This window comes from Benincasa hispida, chromosome 4 (genome assembly GCF_027475165.1).
Source record: "Benincasa hispida cultivar pf3 chromosome 4, pf3_genome.v1.1, whole genome shotgun sequence".
Taxonomy (NCBI): domain Eukaryota; kingdom Viridiplantae; phylum Streptophyta; class Magnoliopsida; order Cucurbitales; family Cucurbitaceae; genus Benincasa; species Benincasa hispida.
This window is the reverse complement of record NC_143481.1, coordinates 29,428,537-29,446,497: the sequence shown is the minus strand read 5'-3', so window position 1 is coordinate 29,446,497 and position 17,961 is coordinate 29,428,537. Positions and strand designations below refer to the sequence as shown.

Here is a 17,961-nt window from a genome sequence, read left to right as displayed (position 1 = left end):
GGCATTTTCTGGAGGTGGGAAATACTTCTTCATGAACTTCTCCACCACCTGCTCCCAAGTCCCAAGAAGTGATCTCTCCTGGTTCGAGTGAATAAGCCCATTTCCTCGCCTGATCATAGAGAGAAAATGGAAACAACGTTAGTCGAACCTCCTCAGCAGAGATGTTCGGGAACACAAAAGTATTTTAGATTTCAATAAAACTTCGGAGGTGGTCATGCGGATCCTCGCCACGTCTTCCTCCAAATTGACCTCCAGCTTTGATCATCTGCAGCATCACAAGTTTCATTTCAAATCTACTTCCGTCTAAGGCAGGCCTCATGATTCCCAGAGAGAAATCATAGAGGTTTGGTGATGCATAGTCCTTGATGGGCCTATTGCGATCGTTGGCCAACAGAATTAGATTTGCAATGACATTGTTGTTGTTTGGTGCTTCATTCCTAGGCTGCTCCGCCATCTCTTCTTTATCAGATTGTGGTTGCTGATGGAGGTCTCTCAATCTTCTCCTAAAGGTCCTCTCAATCTCTGGGTCATAATTCGCCAGAGATTGAGAGTCCTGCAAAGAAATAAAAAAAAACTACCATTAACAAACTATTTTGCCGAAGTCCCCGGAAACGGCGTCGAAAACTTGCTGCGTTATTTTATTAAGTGGAAATATAGATGATATGCATTGATGGAATTTCGTTGTGCACTCAAGTTTTCCCAGCGGAATCCAAGTGTAAATTTCTCTGAGTTTCCTGGTAAGTCCAAGGTCGATTACAGGGACTTGTGAAAATAGTTTACGTTGATAGTTTTTAAATGAAAACTTTGCGGTAGCCGGTAAATAAATAAGTTGTTGGTTGGTTTGATTGCGTTGATAAAAAGAAATAAATAAATGCGGCGGATTTGAGAAACAAAGTTGCGTTGGTAAATGCAAAGAGTATGCGATGAACGGGTTGAGAAGATCCTTTAGCTAGCGTTGCGTGGGAATGCGTCAGACTATGCGACCATGTTACTACCATGCACAGAAAGTCATTTTTCAATGTAAATGCGATGCTCCTAATTCTAGGACGCAAGTGTTGCATGCAAAATGTCCATAGAGCTTATTTCCAAGTCTCTACTCTTGTCTTACGCGTTGATGCAAAATGCATGGAAGCAAGGTGACCGCATACAATCATATCTTATTGCTAAGATGCATGCGATGCGTTGATAACAAATACTGCTCATCCCTAAGCGCCTATCTCTCGTTTATGCATTCTAATCTGGTTCTTCCAAACCTAGATTCTGACCTGACCTTCCCAAGTCTAGATCTTTTCCTTAGGCTACCCTTTCGAGTATCCCTAATAGATGAATGAAGCAGACATAAACAAGATAATCGCAAAGAATGAGGATTCCCTCGTTGTGCTAACTAAATGCTTCTCAACCCATTTAACTAACTTAGCTACTCATGCGTGAATCACAGAGAGTGAATAGATATAGAGAAAGAAATTCCATTCTTGTATATAAGTTAAGTACAAAATGCTAATGGAAGTTGAGGCAATTCCTTACTGACCGGGGCTTTTTACACTAGAATCTCTATTCTGAACTAAAGATATTCCTGCTTCCACAGGAGCCGGCCCTCTCTCTACCTTAATAGCTTCTGGTGCTCTTCCAAGCTTGCCGGAATGATCTACCGGCATAACTTCTTCCCTGCATCCGCCTTAAAAAGGTGAAAGAAAACTATGGACCGAGGCGTGAACTAAAAATGGTGGAGTAATCGATTGCTTTTTTTTTTCTTCCCTGAAGAATGCACTTGGTATTTATAGAGCTTCCATGGTGAAAGGCGGCTTATCTTTCTTGGTTGTACAGATGGGACAGCTTTAATTCCTGAATGACATGCTGGCTAATTATCACCGATAAAGTCTAAATGTACTTTGTGACTGTTATCGGCTGTCAACTTAATGTGGATCCGATTGCCATAATCTTCTCGGGGGAATATTTGCGAGCACGATTAACGCAAAGTCTTGCGATGAAGTTGTGCTCGACAAATGAATTCCTATGATCGCATTCTCTGCAATGCGTTAACACATATTTTGCACAAAAAAATACAAAAATCAATAGTTCCAATGTGCTGTCGCACGTGACCGAAATATTATAGATTTTATGCTTTATGGACGCAATTTATCATTTTTCATCAACGCCATCCGTCATTGTTTAATAACTTAGCACTATGATAACGTGCATTTTTGTCTGTTATCACATAGGGAACCTTCTATATCTCCTTAGTCTCAAGTACAATCTTGAGGCATTGGCCTTAATAAAATCTATCACCTTTAGTGACAAGGGTATCTCATGGTGCACAATCTTTTATGCCAAATCTATTCAAAATCTTTTCAATGTAGTTCTTTCACTACTACAAAATCTACATTACTCGACACTTGTTGTTTTTAATTACTTGACGTTTCTGTGGAAAAAATTCAAGTAATATGATTTTGGACAAAAAAAATGTCAAGTAAAAGGGTTAAAAAAGCGGAGATTGACGGAATATTTCAGATATTTTCACGCGAACCTTTAATCGTGTCAAGTAATATAAGGTCTTACTTGACACATTTCACGTGTCAAGTATAAGAAGCTCTTACTTGACTTTTTTTCGTGTCAAGTAAAATATAAAAAAGATTGTCTAATAGTATTTTTTTCTTACTTTAATGAAAAGCCTTCATTTTATCATTTCATTTTCTTCATTTCTCTCCTGTGGATGTAGTGTCAATGTTATAATGCTTATCAAGAGGAACTATTCAACTTAAGAACAGTTCTATTGTGGATGATCAATGATTTTCCAGCATATGGAAACCTTAGTGGATGTAGTGTCAAAGGTTATAAGGCATGTCCAATTTGTGGAGATAACACAACTTTATTAAGACTGAAACATGGGGAAAAAATGGCATACGTTAGCCATTGAAAATTTCTAGCACAAAATCATCATTTTCGACATCAAAAGAAATCATTTGATGGTCAGAAAGAACTTGGAAGTATTCCAAAACCTTTGTCTGGGAGGTTGTATTTGAAAAAACTTAAGATCTTGGTTTTCAAAGAGGAAAAAAAAAAAAAAAAAGAACAAAAGAAATATCACAAAAGGAAGTACCAAAGGTTGTTGAAATAGGATGTCTGCTTTTTTCCAACTCCCTTGTTGGAAACATCTCCATGTTAGACATTGCTTAGGTGTGATACATATCGAAAAAAATATTTGCATGAATATCATAGGTACGAAATATGGTAAAGACACAAATAAGAAGAAGAAAATCTCTGCCAAAATAATGTGGTATTTTCCTCCTATACCACGTTTTCAACGGATGTTTAAAAGTGTTGAATGTGCTAAAAACCTGACTTGGCATGCTAATGAGAGACAAATTACATCACCTTGCAGACTCTCCAGCTTGGAAGTTAGTTGACACCATGTGGCCAAACTTTAGTTATGAACCCAGGAATTTTCGTTTAGCATTGTCAGCAGATGGAATAAATCCACATAGTGATATGAGCTCTAAGTATAGTTGTTGGCCAGTTGTTATGGTAATTTATAATCTTCCTCCATGGTTGTGTATGAAAAGAAAGTTTATGATGTTATCAATATTGATTTCAGGTCTAAAACAACCAGGGGATGACATTGGGATATACTTAGAGCTATTGATTGGTGATTTAAAATTTTGTGGGAAAGTGGTGTGCAATGTTATGATGCTTATCAATAGGAACCATTCAACTTAAGAACAGTTCTATTGTGGATGATCAATGATTTCTTTTGATGTCGAAAAGGATGATTTTGTGCTAGAAATTTTCAATGGCCAGACAGAACTTGGAAGTATTCCAAAACCTTTGTCTGGGAGGTTGTATTTGAAAAAACTAAAGATCTTGGTTTTTAAAGAAGAAAAAAAAAAAAAAAAGAAAAAGATCAAAAGAAATATCACAAAAGGAAGTACTAAAGGTTGTTGAAATAGGATGTCTACTTTTTTCCAACTCCCTTGTTGGAAACACCTCCATGTTAGACATTGCTTAGATGCGATACATATCGAAAAAAATATTTGCATGAATATCATAGGTACGCTTCTTGATATTCTAGGAAAAACAAAAGACGGATTGAATTCTAGATGTGATTTAGCTGATTTAAAAATTCGACCAGAGCTTATACCTATTAATGGGGATAAAAAAAAATCTTCCTTCCCCCTGCTTGTTATACTCTTACTAGAGAAGAAAAACGTTGTTTTTTGAAGACGATATCAGAAATGAAGGTTCCTGAGGGTTACTCCTGCAATGTTAGAAATCTTGTGTCAGTGGATGATTTAAAACTCAATGGTCTAAAATCTCATGATTGTCATGTGCTCTTACAACAATTGCTCCCCATTGCCATAAGATCTATGCTACCAAAACATGTTCGATATGTGATAACTCATCTGTGTATCTTTTTCAATTCTATATGTAACAAAGTCCTAGATGTTATATAATTAGAGAAGCTACAGGAAGACATTGTGATTACATTATGTTTATTAGAGAAGTATTTTCCTCCCTCATTCTTCACAATAATGGTGCATCTCATAGTATACATTGTTAGATAAGTCAAACTTTGTGGGCTTATATATTTGCGATGGATGTATCCCTTTGAAATGTTCATGAAAGTGATTAAAAACTCTGTGAGGAATAGGCATCGTCCAGAAGGTTGTATTGCTGAAAGTTATATATTAGAAGAAGCTGTTGAATTTTGTTTGGATTTTTTATGTGGAGTAGTTCCTATTGGACTTGGGTGTCAAAAGTTAAGAGACAATTCACGCAATTCAGATATTGGTAGACCATTGTCAAGTGGAGTTCCTTACATACCTGAACGAGATCTCTTATACCAAGCTCATCGATATGTCTTGGAGAATACAATTGATGTGCAACCATATATAAAGTAAGTTATTGTGACTTGGATCCATTTATTTCATTAAATATATGAATTTGAAAATAATTACATTTGAACATTTTTCTTTTTCTTCATAAGGAAACATATGATGATATTGGAATTACAGCTCTCAAATAGATCAAAAAACCAGAAATGAATTCAAGATGAACATAATCAAAATTTCATATCTTGGTTACGAGAAAAGATAAAACATTAAATATACTATTTAACATTACCTTTTGTCACTTATATTTTAATTATGTAACCTTTTGGTTCGTAGGTTGGAAATAAACTTGAAATGGGAGATGTAGAGGTATCAGATAACTTGAGGTGGATTGCCCATAGTCCCCATCCAATTGTGACTACATACAATAGTTAGGTTATTCATGGATGTCACTATCACACAAAGTCATATGACAAAAATAAAAGTGTACAAAATAATGGGGTTAGAATTGCAAATGCAAGTATCTAGCTCAAAAGATAAAAATCCTATAATTGGAGACATGTCCTTTTATGGGGTGATACAAGAGATTTGAGAACTAAATTATAATACATTTAAGGTTGCAATTTTTAAATGTAATTGGGTTGAGAATAGTGGTGGCATAAAAACTGATGAGCTTGGTTTTGTGTTAGTTGACTTAAATAGAATAGGCCATAAGAACGATTCTTTCATATTGGCATTTCGAGCAAATCAAGTATTTTATGTTGAAGATCCAAGTGATGATCGATGGTCTATTGTTCTTACTCCACCACAAAGAGATTTTGAGGATCAATACAATGACGATGAACTTGGAGATACTGCTCTACATTGTCAAGGAATTCCTAAAGCCATGTTAGATATTGAATCTAGAATTGATTTGGATGAGAACACTTCAACATGTAAGAGTTAATTGTGAAGGCACATGGATTCCTAAAGAGTAAATGTATGGGTGGGTTTTCACTTACTAATTAATTTTTATAATTTTGTTGTATTTAACACCTAACTAAACTTTTTTCTATTTTTCAGGATAATTCTTACACCATGGAGATGGCAAGTGATGAGGACTTGCAGCTTGGTTTGGATAATGTCAATGAAAATATGGAACCGAAGCAAGATGAAATACCAAATAAAAAGAAAAGACGAACACGAGGATTGACTATTATGCATGAGGTAACAAAAATTAGGAGTGCAGGGGAGAAAAAGTTGGTTGAATATAATGATGATGGAGTGCCGATTGAAGACAATGGATATAAGTTAAAATCTTTCATTGAATCTCTATGCATCATCATATCCTGATTACATATATATCTTGGAAGTGTGTACCGACTAACTTTAAAGGAAAAACTGTTTAATATTGTTGAGGTATGTATTTGATGTATTATATTAATATTATACTTGAAAAGTAATAATCGAGTTTTTTAAATGTTTAGGGTGCTTTCATAATTGAGAGTAGAAGTAAGAAGGATATTCCCAAAACTGCGGGCGTTGTATTTCGTCAGTTCAAGTCTTGGTTAACGACACAGTATATTATCACTTTTAAGGATGAACCCCAACTTTTGTTACACCCACCTTCAATGTACTCCCACATAATTGAAACACATTATTGGCAAGAGTTTGTCAAATCGAGATTATCTCTAGAGTTCAAGGTATTAAACTTTTCATTAAGAACATCAATATTTGTCACTTTCTTGTCATTTTTATTTTAAACTATTAAATTTATATAGAAAGTGAGAAATCAACAACAAGCACGAAGAAAGAAGAACATGTATAATCATCGGATGTCTAGAAGAGGTTATGCGAATCTTGTCGAGGAAATTGTAAGAATATTCTTAAGTTTAACTATTTTACAAATATTCTTATATCTAACAATATGTTTATTATGCAGAAAAAATTACCTTCGTATAGCAAATGTGATTTTGGACGAGCTAATATGTGGAAAAAAGCTCAGATAAATAAAAAAGGAGAGTATGACAATGGGGATGTCCAACAAGTCGCCAACCGAATAGTAAGATTACCAATGTTATGTTTGCATGAAATCATTATAATATTTTATACGTGTTATTGAATATATATAATTTCCATTTAGGATGAGATCATAAAGAATGAAGATCCACTTTCCAAAAAAAATGATTCATTGAATGATGTTTTGACTCAAGCCTTGGGTACTCCGGAATATGGTGGATGCGTACGTGGGGTGGGTGGTTTCATTAACATACCGTTTACTTCCATACAGCGAAAAGAGAGGATACACACAAAATAATTGTTAATGAAAATGAAGCATTTCGTAAGCGCATTAAGGAGTTGGAAGATCAAATTCAAAACAGCCCAAGATCTGAGCATGGTAGTTACTCCAAGAATAAATTCCGAAAGATTAAGGAAGGGAAGAAAGTGAAGGAGATGCATTAAGGTTATAACTATTAGTTATGATAATTTTTAACTTGTTTAATTTGTACTGTTATACTTATATCGTAGGAGAAGGAAGTTGTTAGTACATCAACCACATATGAGGAAGGGAAGAAGGTGAAGGAGATGGAAGCTATTACTATACAATCGATCTTGAAGGTGAATTGTATTATGAGATAAATTTATGAGGTAAATTTACTATTATTTACTTATAAAATTATAACTTGGTGGTTTTAGGAGAAAGTTTCAGAGAATGTGGGAAAGGATGAGGAAGTGATTGCTATCAGTGTATCACCAATCTTGAGGTGAATTGTATAAGTCCCATGTTCTTCTATCTTATTTAGGAATGAACATTTTACTCATATTTTATCTTCATTTAGGAAAAAGTTTCAAATACGATGCCGAAAGAGAATGAAGTTACTAGTGCACCATCTAATTTATCAATATCCTTGAAGTCTATTCTTAGGTATGCTGAAAAGGTAATAGTTGATGGGATTAGTATTTCCTTCCAACTACCTGTTGAGCTATTTGGTTTTGGCCGAAAGAGTTATGTTCTACGAGAAGATGTGATCGAGTTTTGTAGCATGCAAAAAGTGGACTTTATCAATGGTGGCTTATATCGCGTAAGTAAATGTTATTTGTTTATGATATATTATCACTTTATTAATTAGTAGTAAGTTAATGTGTTCGATCTATTACTGTAGGTACCTACACTCGTTCATTACTGATTCAAATAAAGGGTCGAAGTATATTTTTGTAGATCCATCTCTTATATTCGCAGGCCAAAATACTCAAGAAGTTAGAGCTCGAAACCTTTGTAGTAGATTAATGGCTTCTGAACACAGTCAATTAGTTATTGCTTCTTATAATCCCGGTAAGTATAATTAGTTATACTCATGTTTAGAACCTTATACTCATGTTCTACCTTTTCCTGTTTTGTTCCAATGTAGAATTGTTTTGGGATCATTGTACTTGAAAGCTCTTTATACTCTGTTCTACCTTAATGTAATGAGCTACCTTCATGTTCCATACTAATTAGTTGTGTATTTTATTTAGTGATAATTGGTCGTTAATTGTTATCAATACGTATGATGATGTGGTGTGCTATCTTGACTCGTTGATAACAAGTTCACGAGAGGATATCAAATATATAACAAATATGTAAGCTAACTTTGCTTGAGTTTTTTTTTTTGGTGTAAAGTTTATTTCATTCTGAATATTATACTATACTCTTTGACGAATGTAGGGCAATGACCATTTTCCAATCTCAAAAAAATTTGCCAAAGACTCGCAAAACCACATTTTGGAAAATAGTAAAGGTAAGTATAAGAGCATTGAAAAAATTAATAGAATGATGTTTATTTAATGCATCTATATGATATGTGTATTAATTATTGGCTTTGTATTGTAGTGTTCTTTACAAGTGGGAACTGTCGAATGTGGGTATTGGTATTACATTATGAGATATATGATAGAAATTGTGACTAAAGAGAAGAATATTATAACGGATGTGATATGTCTTTAAATTACTTATATATATTGTAACATTATAGATAGCGTAAATAATAAATAAATATGTATCTCACTTTCTATGTTTTATAGATTGATACGAGGAGCTCGTACTCGCAACTTGAATTGGAGAAGTACGCATGGAATGGGCTGAATATTTAGGTCGCTATATCTGATGGACTTCCTATAAATTGTGTATGTGGCTATTGATGCGTTAGTTTTGTTGAATGAAAATATGGATGATATGCGTTGATGGATTGTGTTGTACACTCAAGTTTCCCCAGCGGAATTCAAGTGTAAATTCCTCTGAGTTTCCTGGTAAGTCCAGGGTCGAACATAGGGACTTGTGAAAATAGTTGCATTGATAATTTTTATGAAAACTTGTGGTAACCAGTCAAATAAATCGTTGGGTTTGTTCTTTGCGTTGATGAAAATAAATAACGAATGCGGCAGAGTTTGAAAAGAGTTGGTAAACGGGAAATATGATGGATATGCGGTGAATAGGTTGAGAAAGGTTTCGACTAACACTCCCTAAAATGCGTTCATGCTTTGCGATCATGCAACATGCATACAATTGTAAACCACCTCTCGGCGTGAATGCTACAACTTCTAAGGCTAGAACGCATGTGATAAATATGCGATAAGTCTACAGGGTTTACATATAAACCTCTAATCTCTATTTATGTGATGACAACATGATATTCACATAAATATGCGACCACATAATATCATTCCCATTCCTAGGATGCATGCAATGCAAGTTGACAAACAGAGCTTATCTCTAAGTCCCTATCTCTTGTTTATGCAAGCCTAATCTTGCTCTTTCGAGTTCAGATTCTAACCTAGCTCTCTCGAGACATTAGATTCTTTCTTTAGATTCTCTCTTGAGTAACTCTAAAGGGTATTTAACACAGCATAAAACAAGACAATCACAAGTAATGAACTTCTTAGGTCATGTTAGCTTAGTTCTTCTCAACCCATTGAACAAATTTAGCTACTCATGCTTATTAAGAGAGTGAGCAGATGTAGAAATAGGACTTCCATTGAATAGATATGAGATGAAATACAAAGTAACAATGCAAGTATAGTAAAGAGCCTGGTAGCAATTTCTTGCTGCCAGGCGTTTACACTGTTTCTACTCGTGCTCTAAGATATTCTCGCTCTCGCGAGAGTCGACCCGCTCTCTGCTCTTACGCCCCAAGGTTTTCTCTTGAGATACCCTAGGCGATTTCTGGCACCACCACTCTTTTCTTGCTCCGTCGTAAAATGGAAAAGAAAACTATGAACAGAAGCACTGATGAATTTGTTACTGATCAAGCCTTTTTCTGAAGATTGCACTTGGTATTTATAGGGCATCAAAGGTGAAAAGCGGTTTCTCTCTCCCGATTGTACAGATGGGACAATTTTAATTCCTGACTGATGCGTTGGATAATTGTCACCGATAAAGCAGAATGTACTTCGTGACCGTTATCGACTGTCAATTTAATTTGGATCCGACTACCATCAGCTTTCTGTCCCATCGCTCTTAATTGTTCTTTCACCCGAATGCGCCCACCATGTTGCGTTGACCAAGTTGCGGTGATTCTTCTGAGGCGAATATTTGCGAGCACGATCAACGCAAAGTCTTGTGATGAAGTTGCGCTCGACCAATGTATTCCTATGATTGCAATCTCTGTATTGCGTTAACGCTTATCCTGCACAAAAATGTAAAGATCAACTGCTCTTATGCGTTGGATGTATGCGACCGCAATATTATAAAATTTATGCTTAATGGACGCAACTTAACATATTTCATCAACGCAATCCAACATTGTTTAAGAACTTAGTGCTATGTTAACGTGCATTTCTGCCCGTTATCAGCTACATGGGAATGCCCAAAACTTTTTTTGTGTAAATGTTTTGTTTAGTCATTATAGGTTATATACTTCAAAGATGTAATGACCCGACCCCCTAGGACTCAAGCTAGACCGTTACTAAATACATGCATGCATGGAACTTAAAACGACATCTTTTTATGGTGAAGTAAATGCTAAATAAATAAGGTAAGTTCAAAAGTCCTTCATTAAATTCAAATATCAAAAAACAACAATAGGGTACCCATAAATCATAAATGTTAATAAAAAAGTCTAAAAACAATTCTTAATAGTAAGTTTCAAATATCAAAATTGAAAGTCAAGCAAAACATGAAAAGAAATCTAAATCTCATGAGCGGAAGCATAAAACTGGTCCCAGTGGCTCGATCACGGATTCCCCTTGTCATTCGCTAGTACGTCCCTACTGTTACCTGAAACATAAACATGAAAAAGGATGAGTATAAATTACTCAGTAAGTAACCCCACTACTGGGGTCAGGCTAGACATCTATGTCCTCTAGATACCTACCTCTGGTAGAACATATAAACTGCTCTAGTCCTCCTGGAACATATACATACATGAAAAAAAAACTTGTTTTATGCTCACTACCTCTAGTAAGTCCCGTAGGACCCATAACCTCTGGTGAATCCTGAAGGAAACACAATCTCTGGTGAATTCCAAAAGAAACACAATCTATTACACACACATGGTTATGCATACACCTCTTTCGTATACACATAACCTACTTAATGTGTACCTCTTTCGTACACATGGTTATGTATACACCTCTTTCGTATACACATAACCCACTGAATGTGTACCTCTTTCATACACCTGGTTAAGTATACACCTCTTTCGTATACACATAACCCACTGAGTGTGTACCTCTTTCGTACACCTGATTATGTATACACCTCTTTCGTATACACATAACCCACTGAGTGTGTACCTCTTTCGTACACCCCAGATCCTCTCTATGAATGTAGGGATGCATACCTCTTCATGGTTATGTATATACCTCTTTCGTATAAACATAACCCACTGAGCGTGCACCTCTTACGTACACCCCAATACCCTCTAGGTATGTATCACTTTCATACACACCAGCCCTAATACATCTCTTTCATGTACTAACGCCCTTGGACATGCATCACTTTCATGCAGTCACATAGTTTGGAAAGGAAAAGAGATTACATTTAACTTCATATTACATACAACATTCACATATTCATGAGTCCTCTAAAATCTCCCCATCAAGGTCATGTTAATTAACCTCAACGTACGTGTTTAATCTAGTTTTAATGGATCAACTCTAGTACATCACTTTCATGCACTAACTCATGTAAACAATCAAACATTTGAAATTTCATAATACATCATATAGCTTACACATTTTCATAATAAATCACATAAATACGCACATCAACAAATGCTCCAACTTTCACCTAACTTTAAGACATTCCAGTAGTAGTGTCATTTAACTCATAATTTAGGGTCATGTCTAATCGTACTTTTAATATGCCTCATGAAATTCTAAATCATGCTCATACATTAAAATACTTTAGACATATTATCATATGCTCACATATCTTTTCTAAATAATCTATTAAATTCCATAACAGTCAAAATTATCCTTGTAATTAGTCTTAAAATCCTCAAAATAAATCATAAATTTATTACCCGGTACAATTCCAATAGTAAGATTACTTATCTCAAAATTAAATCCAAATAAACTCAAGCAAGCTTATCTCCCCTTTGCAAAGCAAAACCTTGAAACAAGACCAAGCTTTAACAATTTTCTGCTGAAATTAAATTTCTATCTTGATGGGCAATACCTCTAAATCCTCTAAATCTTGAATTCAATACCCAACATCAAATTCCAGCACAAGACAGTGGCTTGCCAGTAGCTGACGACTACAAACTTGTGCGGCAGTTGGCAGAAGGCTTTGCAACGGGCGGCGTACAGACGAGCTCTGGTTGGCGAGGGACGGATGGACAGAACTCCAAATCTGATGCGCGAGAAAAACTGATGGCGGCGTGACGTTTGGTAATGATTGGAGTTGAAGGAGATGCAACTGAAGCAAGCGACCCAGGGCTCAAGTCGGCAGCGAGCGACGTGAAGGGAGCGGCGCGACGGCTAGCGACTTCAGATCTGACGGCTTAGGACGATGGTAACGAGAGAACGGCGCAACTCTGGCGGCCTGCAAGTGAGTGACGCGTGACAGAACGGTTGAGCAATGTGTGACGGCGGGACGGGAAATTTTCGAGGACAAGGGGCAGACGCGATGAAGAAGGAGAAGGAAATTAGGTTTTTTATTAAATAAATAAATAATAATAATAATAATAATAACTAAAAAGAAAATAAAATAAACTACCCCTTTTCTTTTCCTCTTAAAATCGAATTTCAAAATTAAACCAATTTCTCTGATTTAAATTAAATTTTTGATACTAACTTAAATATCAAATCGATGTAACATAAAATCTGAATTTTTCTTTAAACAAAAATCAAATTTCAAAATTAACAAAATGTCCTCAAATTTTACGAAAATATAGAATTTGAATTATGAAAAAAAAAAACTCGGGATGTTACAAAAGAAATATGTGGTGGAGGATAGAATTTTAGTCTTGTGATTTTTGGAATACATTACATATATAGATTGGTCCTACAATTTTGGAATTATCATATATTGGGGTGGGTTGATAGAGTATATACTGTTGTACAATTTTGGAATTATCATATATTTGGGTGGGTTGATAGAGTATATACTGTAGTACGATTCGTGTTGTAAATTTTGTAATAATTCATTTAGACATGAGTAATAGAAGAATGGAATTGTTTATTTTAGTATTCTCAATTATTACTTTGGATATATTGGGCTGATATGTAGACCTGAAATATATGTGCAACTGTTTAGTTGATGAAATTGTCTTATTAGAACAAATATAATGCAGGAAATGAGAAATGGAAATTAAATTTGAATGTTTAATTTGAAAAAAAAAACATAGATGACATTGGGAATGTGTCAAGAATTAGATTACTTGACCATTATTTCGTGTCAAGATAAAAATATATTTGACAAATAAAAAAAAATGTCAAGAGTAATCACAATAATAAGTGTCAAGAATTAATACACTTGACATGTCATTAGTGTCAAGTGTATTATATTTCTCGACACGGAAATTGTGTCAAGAATTAGTTCTCTTGACGTTTTTACAGTATCAAGTTATGATATTATACTTGACAATCGGATAGACGACGCTTTTATTAGCATAAAGTATACCCTCTACTTGACATTGGAAAAACATCAAGTAATCCATTTCTGTAGTAGTGTTTTGTGACAATCTTAAAATACCTTGAGAACGATCTCGTAGTATTTCAATTCCTAATGTAAAAGAAGTATCACTAAAATCCTTATTCTTTTCGAGAAACCTCTTAGTGTCATTCAATAAACCTACATCATTGCTATGAGTATGTCATCAACATAGAACACCAGAAAGATTGATTTACTCCCAAAGAACTTGTTAAATATTAATGATTCTTATATATAAATATGGAACTTGATGCCAACTGACCCATGGTGCCTCCAAGGACGATAGTAGTTTTTCTGGAACCTCAGATATAACCTCATTCTCTAAAATGGTACTCCCTTATGCCTATGTCAATCTAAAACTAATTGCGTTTGTTTAGTGAAAGTAGCAGAAATCTCAAGTGCGACATGGAGATCTATTATGGTACATTTTCACTTAAATTGTAAGTCTAATGTTCATTTTCCATTTGGTTTGTTTTGATTCATGGAGTTCAAATTTCCCCTAGTCTTTATTTTTGCTTTTATGTATTATAAAATTTGAAGGAGATTGTTATTATGGTTCTTTCAACTTAGAATTGGTTTATTACTTTTTAGATGGAAAGTTCCATTGGTATATTTAGTATTGGAAGCTCTTGAAGATTTAACTTTTAGCCTTTTCTTTTTTGTCAACCATATCCTACAATAGAAGTGAGAAAAGTTCTATTGTATGGTTGAGGTTCTTGAATTGAGAAACTCCAAGAGACTTTAAATTAAAGAAGTTTTGGAGAGGTGGGGATAGTTATCACTTGGAAGATACTTGAATTAGTGTGTGCGTGGATGAGCGAAGGTAGTTATCAATTTGTTTTGCTAATTCATGTAATACTAAGAGTATACTAAGTATGTATAGATTGTCTACTTTCTACCAGTATGGAAGCCATCGAAAAAGGTTTATGTGAATTGTTAAATTTTAGATCGTAAAGATCTTAAATTTTAGGTTCAGCAAAAATGTTGTTAAATTATACTTAATATTTTTATAATGCTTAAGGAATTGAAACAAATAATAAGAAGGTTTCTAAGCTTTTAATAGCAATTTTTGGTTACTACAAAAAGTTTAAACATTAGATGATTTTCTATACTTTGTTTGAACTACATCTTGTTCTCTTTATCTTTGCAACATATTTTTATCTTCATATTTCTTAATAATTTGGAATTTAATCGATTTTGGATATGAATATTATTGTCCATGATTTTCAAGCTCAATTCCTTATGATATATCATAAGAAAAGATTCAAAGATGATACCTTGCCCATGCAAAAGCATCGAAGAAGACAGTTCAACTACATGACCTTGAATAAGTTTATTCAAGGAAATTATTAATACTTTATTTTGTAGTGTAAAGAGATTTTGACATTTCCATCATGAATGGAAGTCATTGTAGTTAATTTGTTGTGAGATATTTTATATGTGATTTTAGGTAAAAACAAATACTTGAAGTAAATTTTATTAACTCTAAATATTTAAATGATAAACAATAATGCAATGAGTTTACTTTTAGCACTAAAAGTAAATTATAAAAAAACCATTATTATTGAGAAAATAATTACACACTTTTATAGCTATAAGTAAAAGCTATAATAATATTTATATAGAAAAAATTTGCTATCGAAAGATTATTACAATAATTATAATAATTAGAAAAGTTTAAATAGCTTTACTATGATATAAAATTTAAGCTATAAATACTATATTATAGCATTAAAAAATGCTATTATAAGTTAAAGATAACACTTTATTTTAGCTATATAAACATATTACAGTTTTAATAAAAATGCTATAAAATATTTTTATAGCAACATATATAAGCTATACATTCCTACGATATGTAGCCTCCATTATAACTATACAAAAACGATATAAAAAGTCCCAAATTTTTAATAATATGAGTTGTCAGGACCTTCGAAAAAAGCTCTAAAAGGTCTATCATAACATTTTTTAGTTAACTATCATATATGTTATTTCTTGTAGTCAACAAGGTGTGAGAAAATGTTGAGCTCAATAGAGAATACTTGGACATTTGACTTCTAGGCCTATGTTGTTGAGTTAATTGATTTCAAGTGTAATCTATTAAATCCACTAATTAATTGAATGAATTAGTACCCTAGAATGATTATAGTTGGAGTCGTTCCTTATTGACTGTTGTTGGAGAATAAATTTCAACCAATCACAAAGTGTCATCTCATCATAACAAAGTTAATTTTATTAAATTTTAGACCATTGTGAATTATTGTGTTCCTAATTTAAAAAGTATGGAGACAAACAAAAGACTAATTAAAATGTCATGTGTCTTCCATCCAGCCATTTGATCATAATAATGGGCTTATCAACTTCAACGACGATGAGACTAGACCATAATCGATAAATTTGACCAGAGGTTCAATTGGGCTTTAGGTCATAAATTGGATCAGAACAAGTAATTAAAGTTTCTCGGATCCAAAATCTGACTCGATTTGAGCTCGTAGTGGAAAATTTGGGTGGAAGAAAAGACTAGGCCAAACCAAACTTTAGCCTAAATCCAAAGAGGGGTTGGGCCCAAGCCTAATAATCCAAAAGCAAATGGGCCTAATCCTACCTAAAGCATACGAAAATCCTATATAAATAGAGCCCTTGCAATTTAATTTGGAAGGGCGAAGGGGGGAAGAATTGACACCGAAATGCTGAAACTCTAAAGATCAAGATTGGCCCTCTGAAGCTCTCAAAACTTTGAAATTCTGATTGATTTCAAGATTACCACCTCCTGAAGATTGAAGAATTGGAAGACTAAGCCTTCCTTGAATTTCAGAAGATTTAAGCTCAAATTAATCTCAAGTTTACAACCTTCTGAAGATTGAAGACTTGGAAGGCTAAAACTTCCTTGGATTCCAGAAGATTGAAGTTCAAATTGATCTTAAATTTACAACTTCCTGAAGACTAAAGAATTAGAAGTTTTAGACTTTATCTTACATTCGATCAAAGGATCAAATATTAGAGATTGTATCCATTATACTATACCGAAATCAATACAAATTCCACAAATTAAATTGCTCTAGAAGTCTCGTGTGAACAGATTGGCACGTCTAGTGGGACTGTCTCTACCTTTCATCTCTTTCTCTACAACAAGATTTACCTAGAAAAGCCATGACATCCAAAAGCCAACGCTCCCAAAACTTCAAGCAATGTCTACAATAGACTAATTACTCACAGTCGCTCTAAGAGGATTCAACAATTTAAAGAGCTGCCACCATTTGAGATCATGAAGAATATATGGGAACAGATCTCAAAGCAACCAAAAGGCAGAATTGTCATTAAAGAAAGTCCGATACTTAATAAGCATACTCCACCTTCTGAACAATCAAGTGAGGAGGCATCACACACAAATATAATGTCAATCATGATGGCCGATGTGGAAACAAGTGAAGAAAGATGGCCAAACTCGAAAAGAAAGTTAATATACTGATGAAGGAAATCGAAGAAATGGATTATGAAATTGAATCTCTCATAAATCACATCGAGAGTCATGACGCTGCTGAATCAAGTTATATGTCCGCAGTCATGAATAATGACAAAGGGAAAATTGTTATGCAAGAAAGTCAACAATAAAATTTGACTTTAATTGCTTCACTGTCTATTCAACAATTGCAGGAGATGATTACAAACTCCATCAAGGCTCGGTATGGTGGACCTACTTAGACTTCTCCCGAGTATTCCAAACCATATACGAAGAGGATTCATATCCTAAGTACGTCAAACAGATACTAGCCACCTAAGTTCCAACAATTTGATGGGAAGCACAATCCAAAGTAACATGTTGCTCATTTCATCGAAATATGTGAAAACGCAGGTATGCGAGGAGATTTGCTAGTCAAACAGTTCGTTCAAACTTTGAAGGAAAATGCCTTCTACTGGTACACTGACCTTGAATGTGAAACTATTGATATTTAGGAGCAGCTTGAAAGAGAATTCCTCAATCACTTTTATAGCACTAGGCGTATCATTGACTACATCAATTGC

The 17,961-nt window shown here is 34.3% G+C and overlaps 1 long non-coding RNA gene and 3 pseudogenes across 1 annotated transcript; 3 read left to right on the top strand and 1 right to left on the bottom strand.

Annotated features, from left to right (window-relative positions):
- Positions 1-3,945: 3,945 nt before the first annotated feature.
- LOC150036625 (uncharacterized) lies at positions 3,946-4,895 on the top strand (annotated as a pseudogene).
- A 96-nt stretch (positions 4,896-4,991) lies between these two features.
- Positions 4,992-5,772, top strand: LOC150036624 (uncharacterized; annotated as a pseudogene).
- A 131-nt stretch (positions 5,773-5,903) lies between these two features.
- On the top strand, positions 5,904-8,753 carry LOC150036623 (uncharacterized; annotated as a pseudogene).
- A 2,059-nt stretch (positions 8,754-10,812) lies between these two features.
- LOC150036622 (uncharacterized) lies at positions 10,813-13,026 on the bottom strand. The gene is made up of 2 exons (XR_016528998.1): positions 12,463-13,026; positions 10,813-11,058 (listed from the first exon to the last, which is right to left on the bottom strand). It is a non-coding gene; the product is annotated as an uncharacterized LOC150036622 (long non-coding RNA).
- Between the last annotated feature and the right edge of the window lie 4,935 nt (positions 13,027-17,961).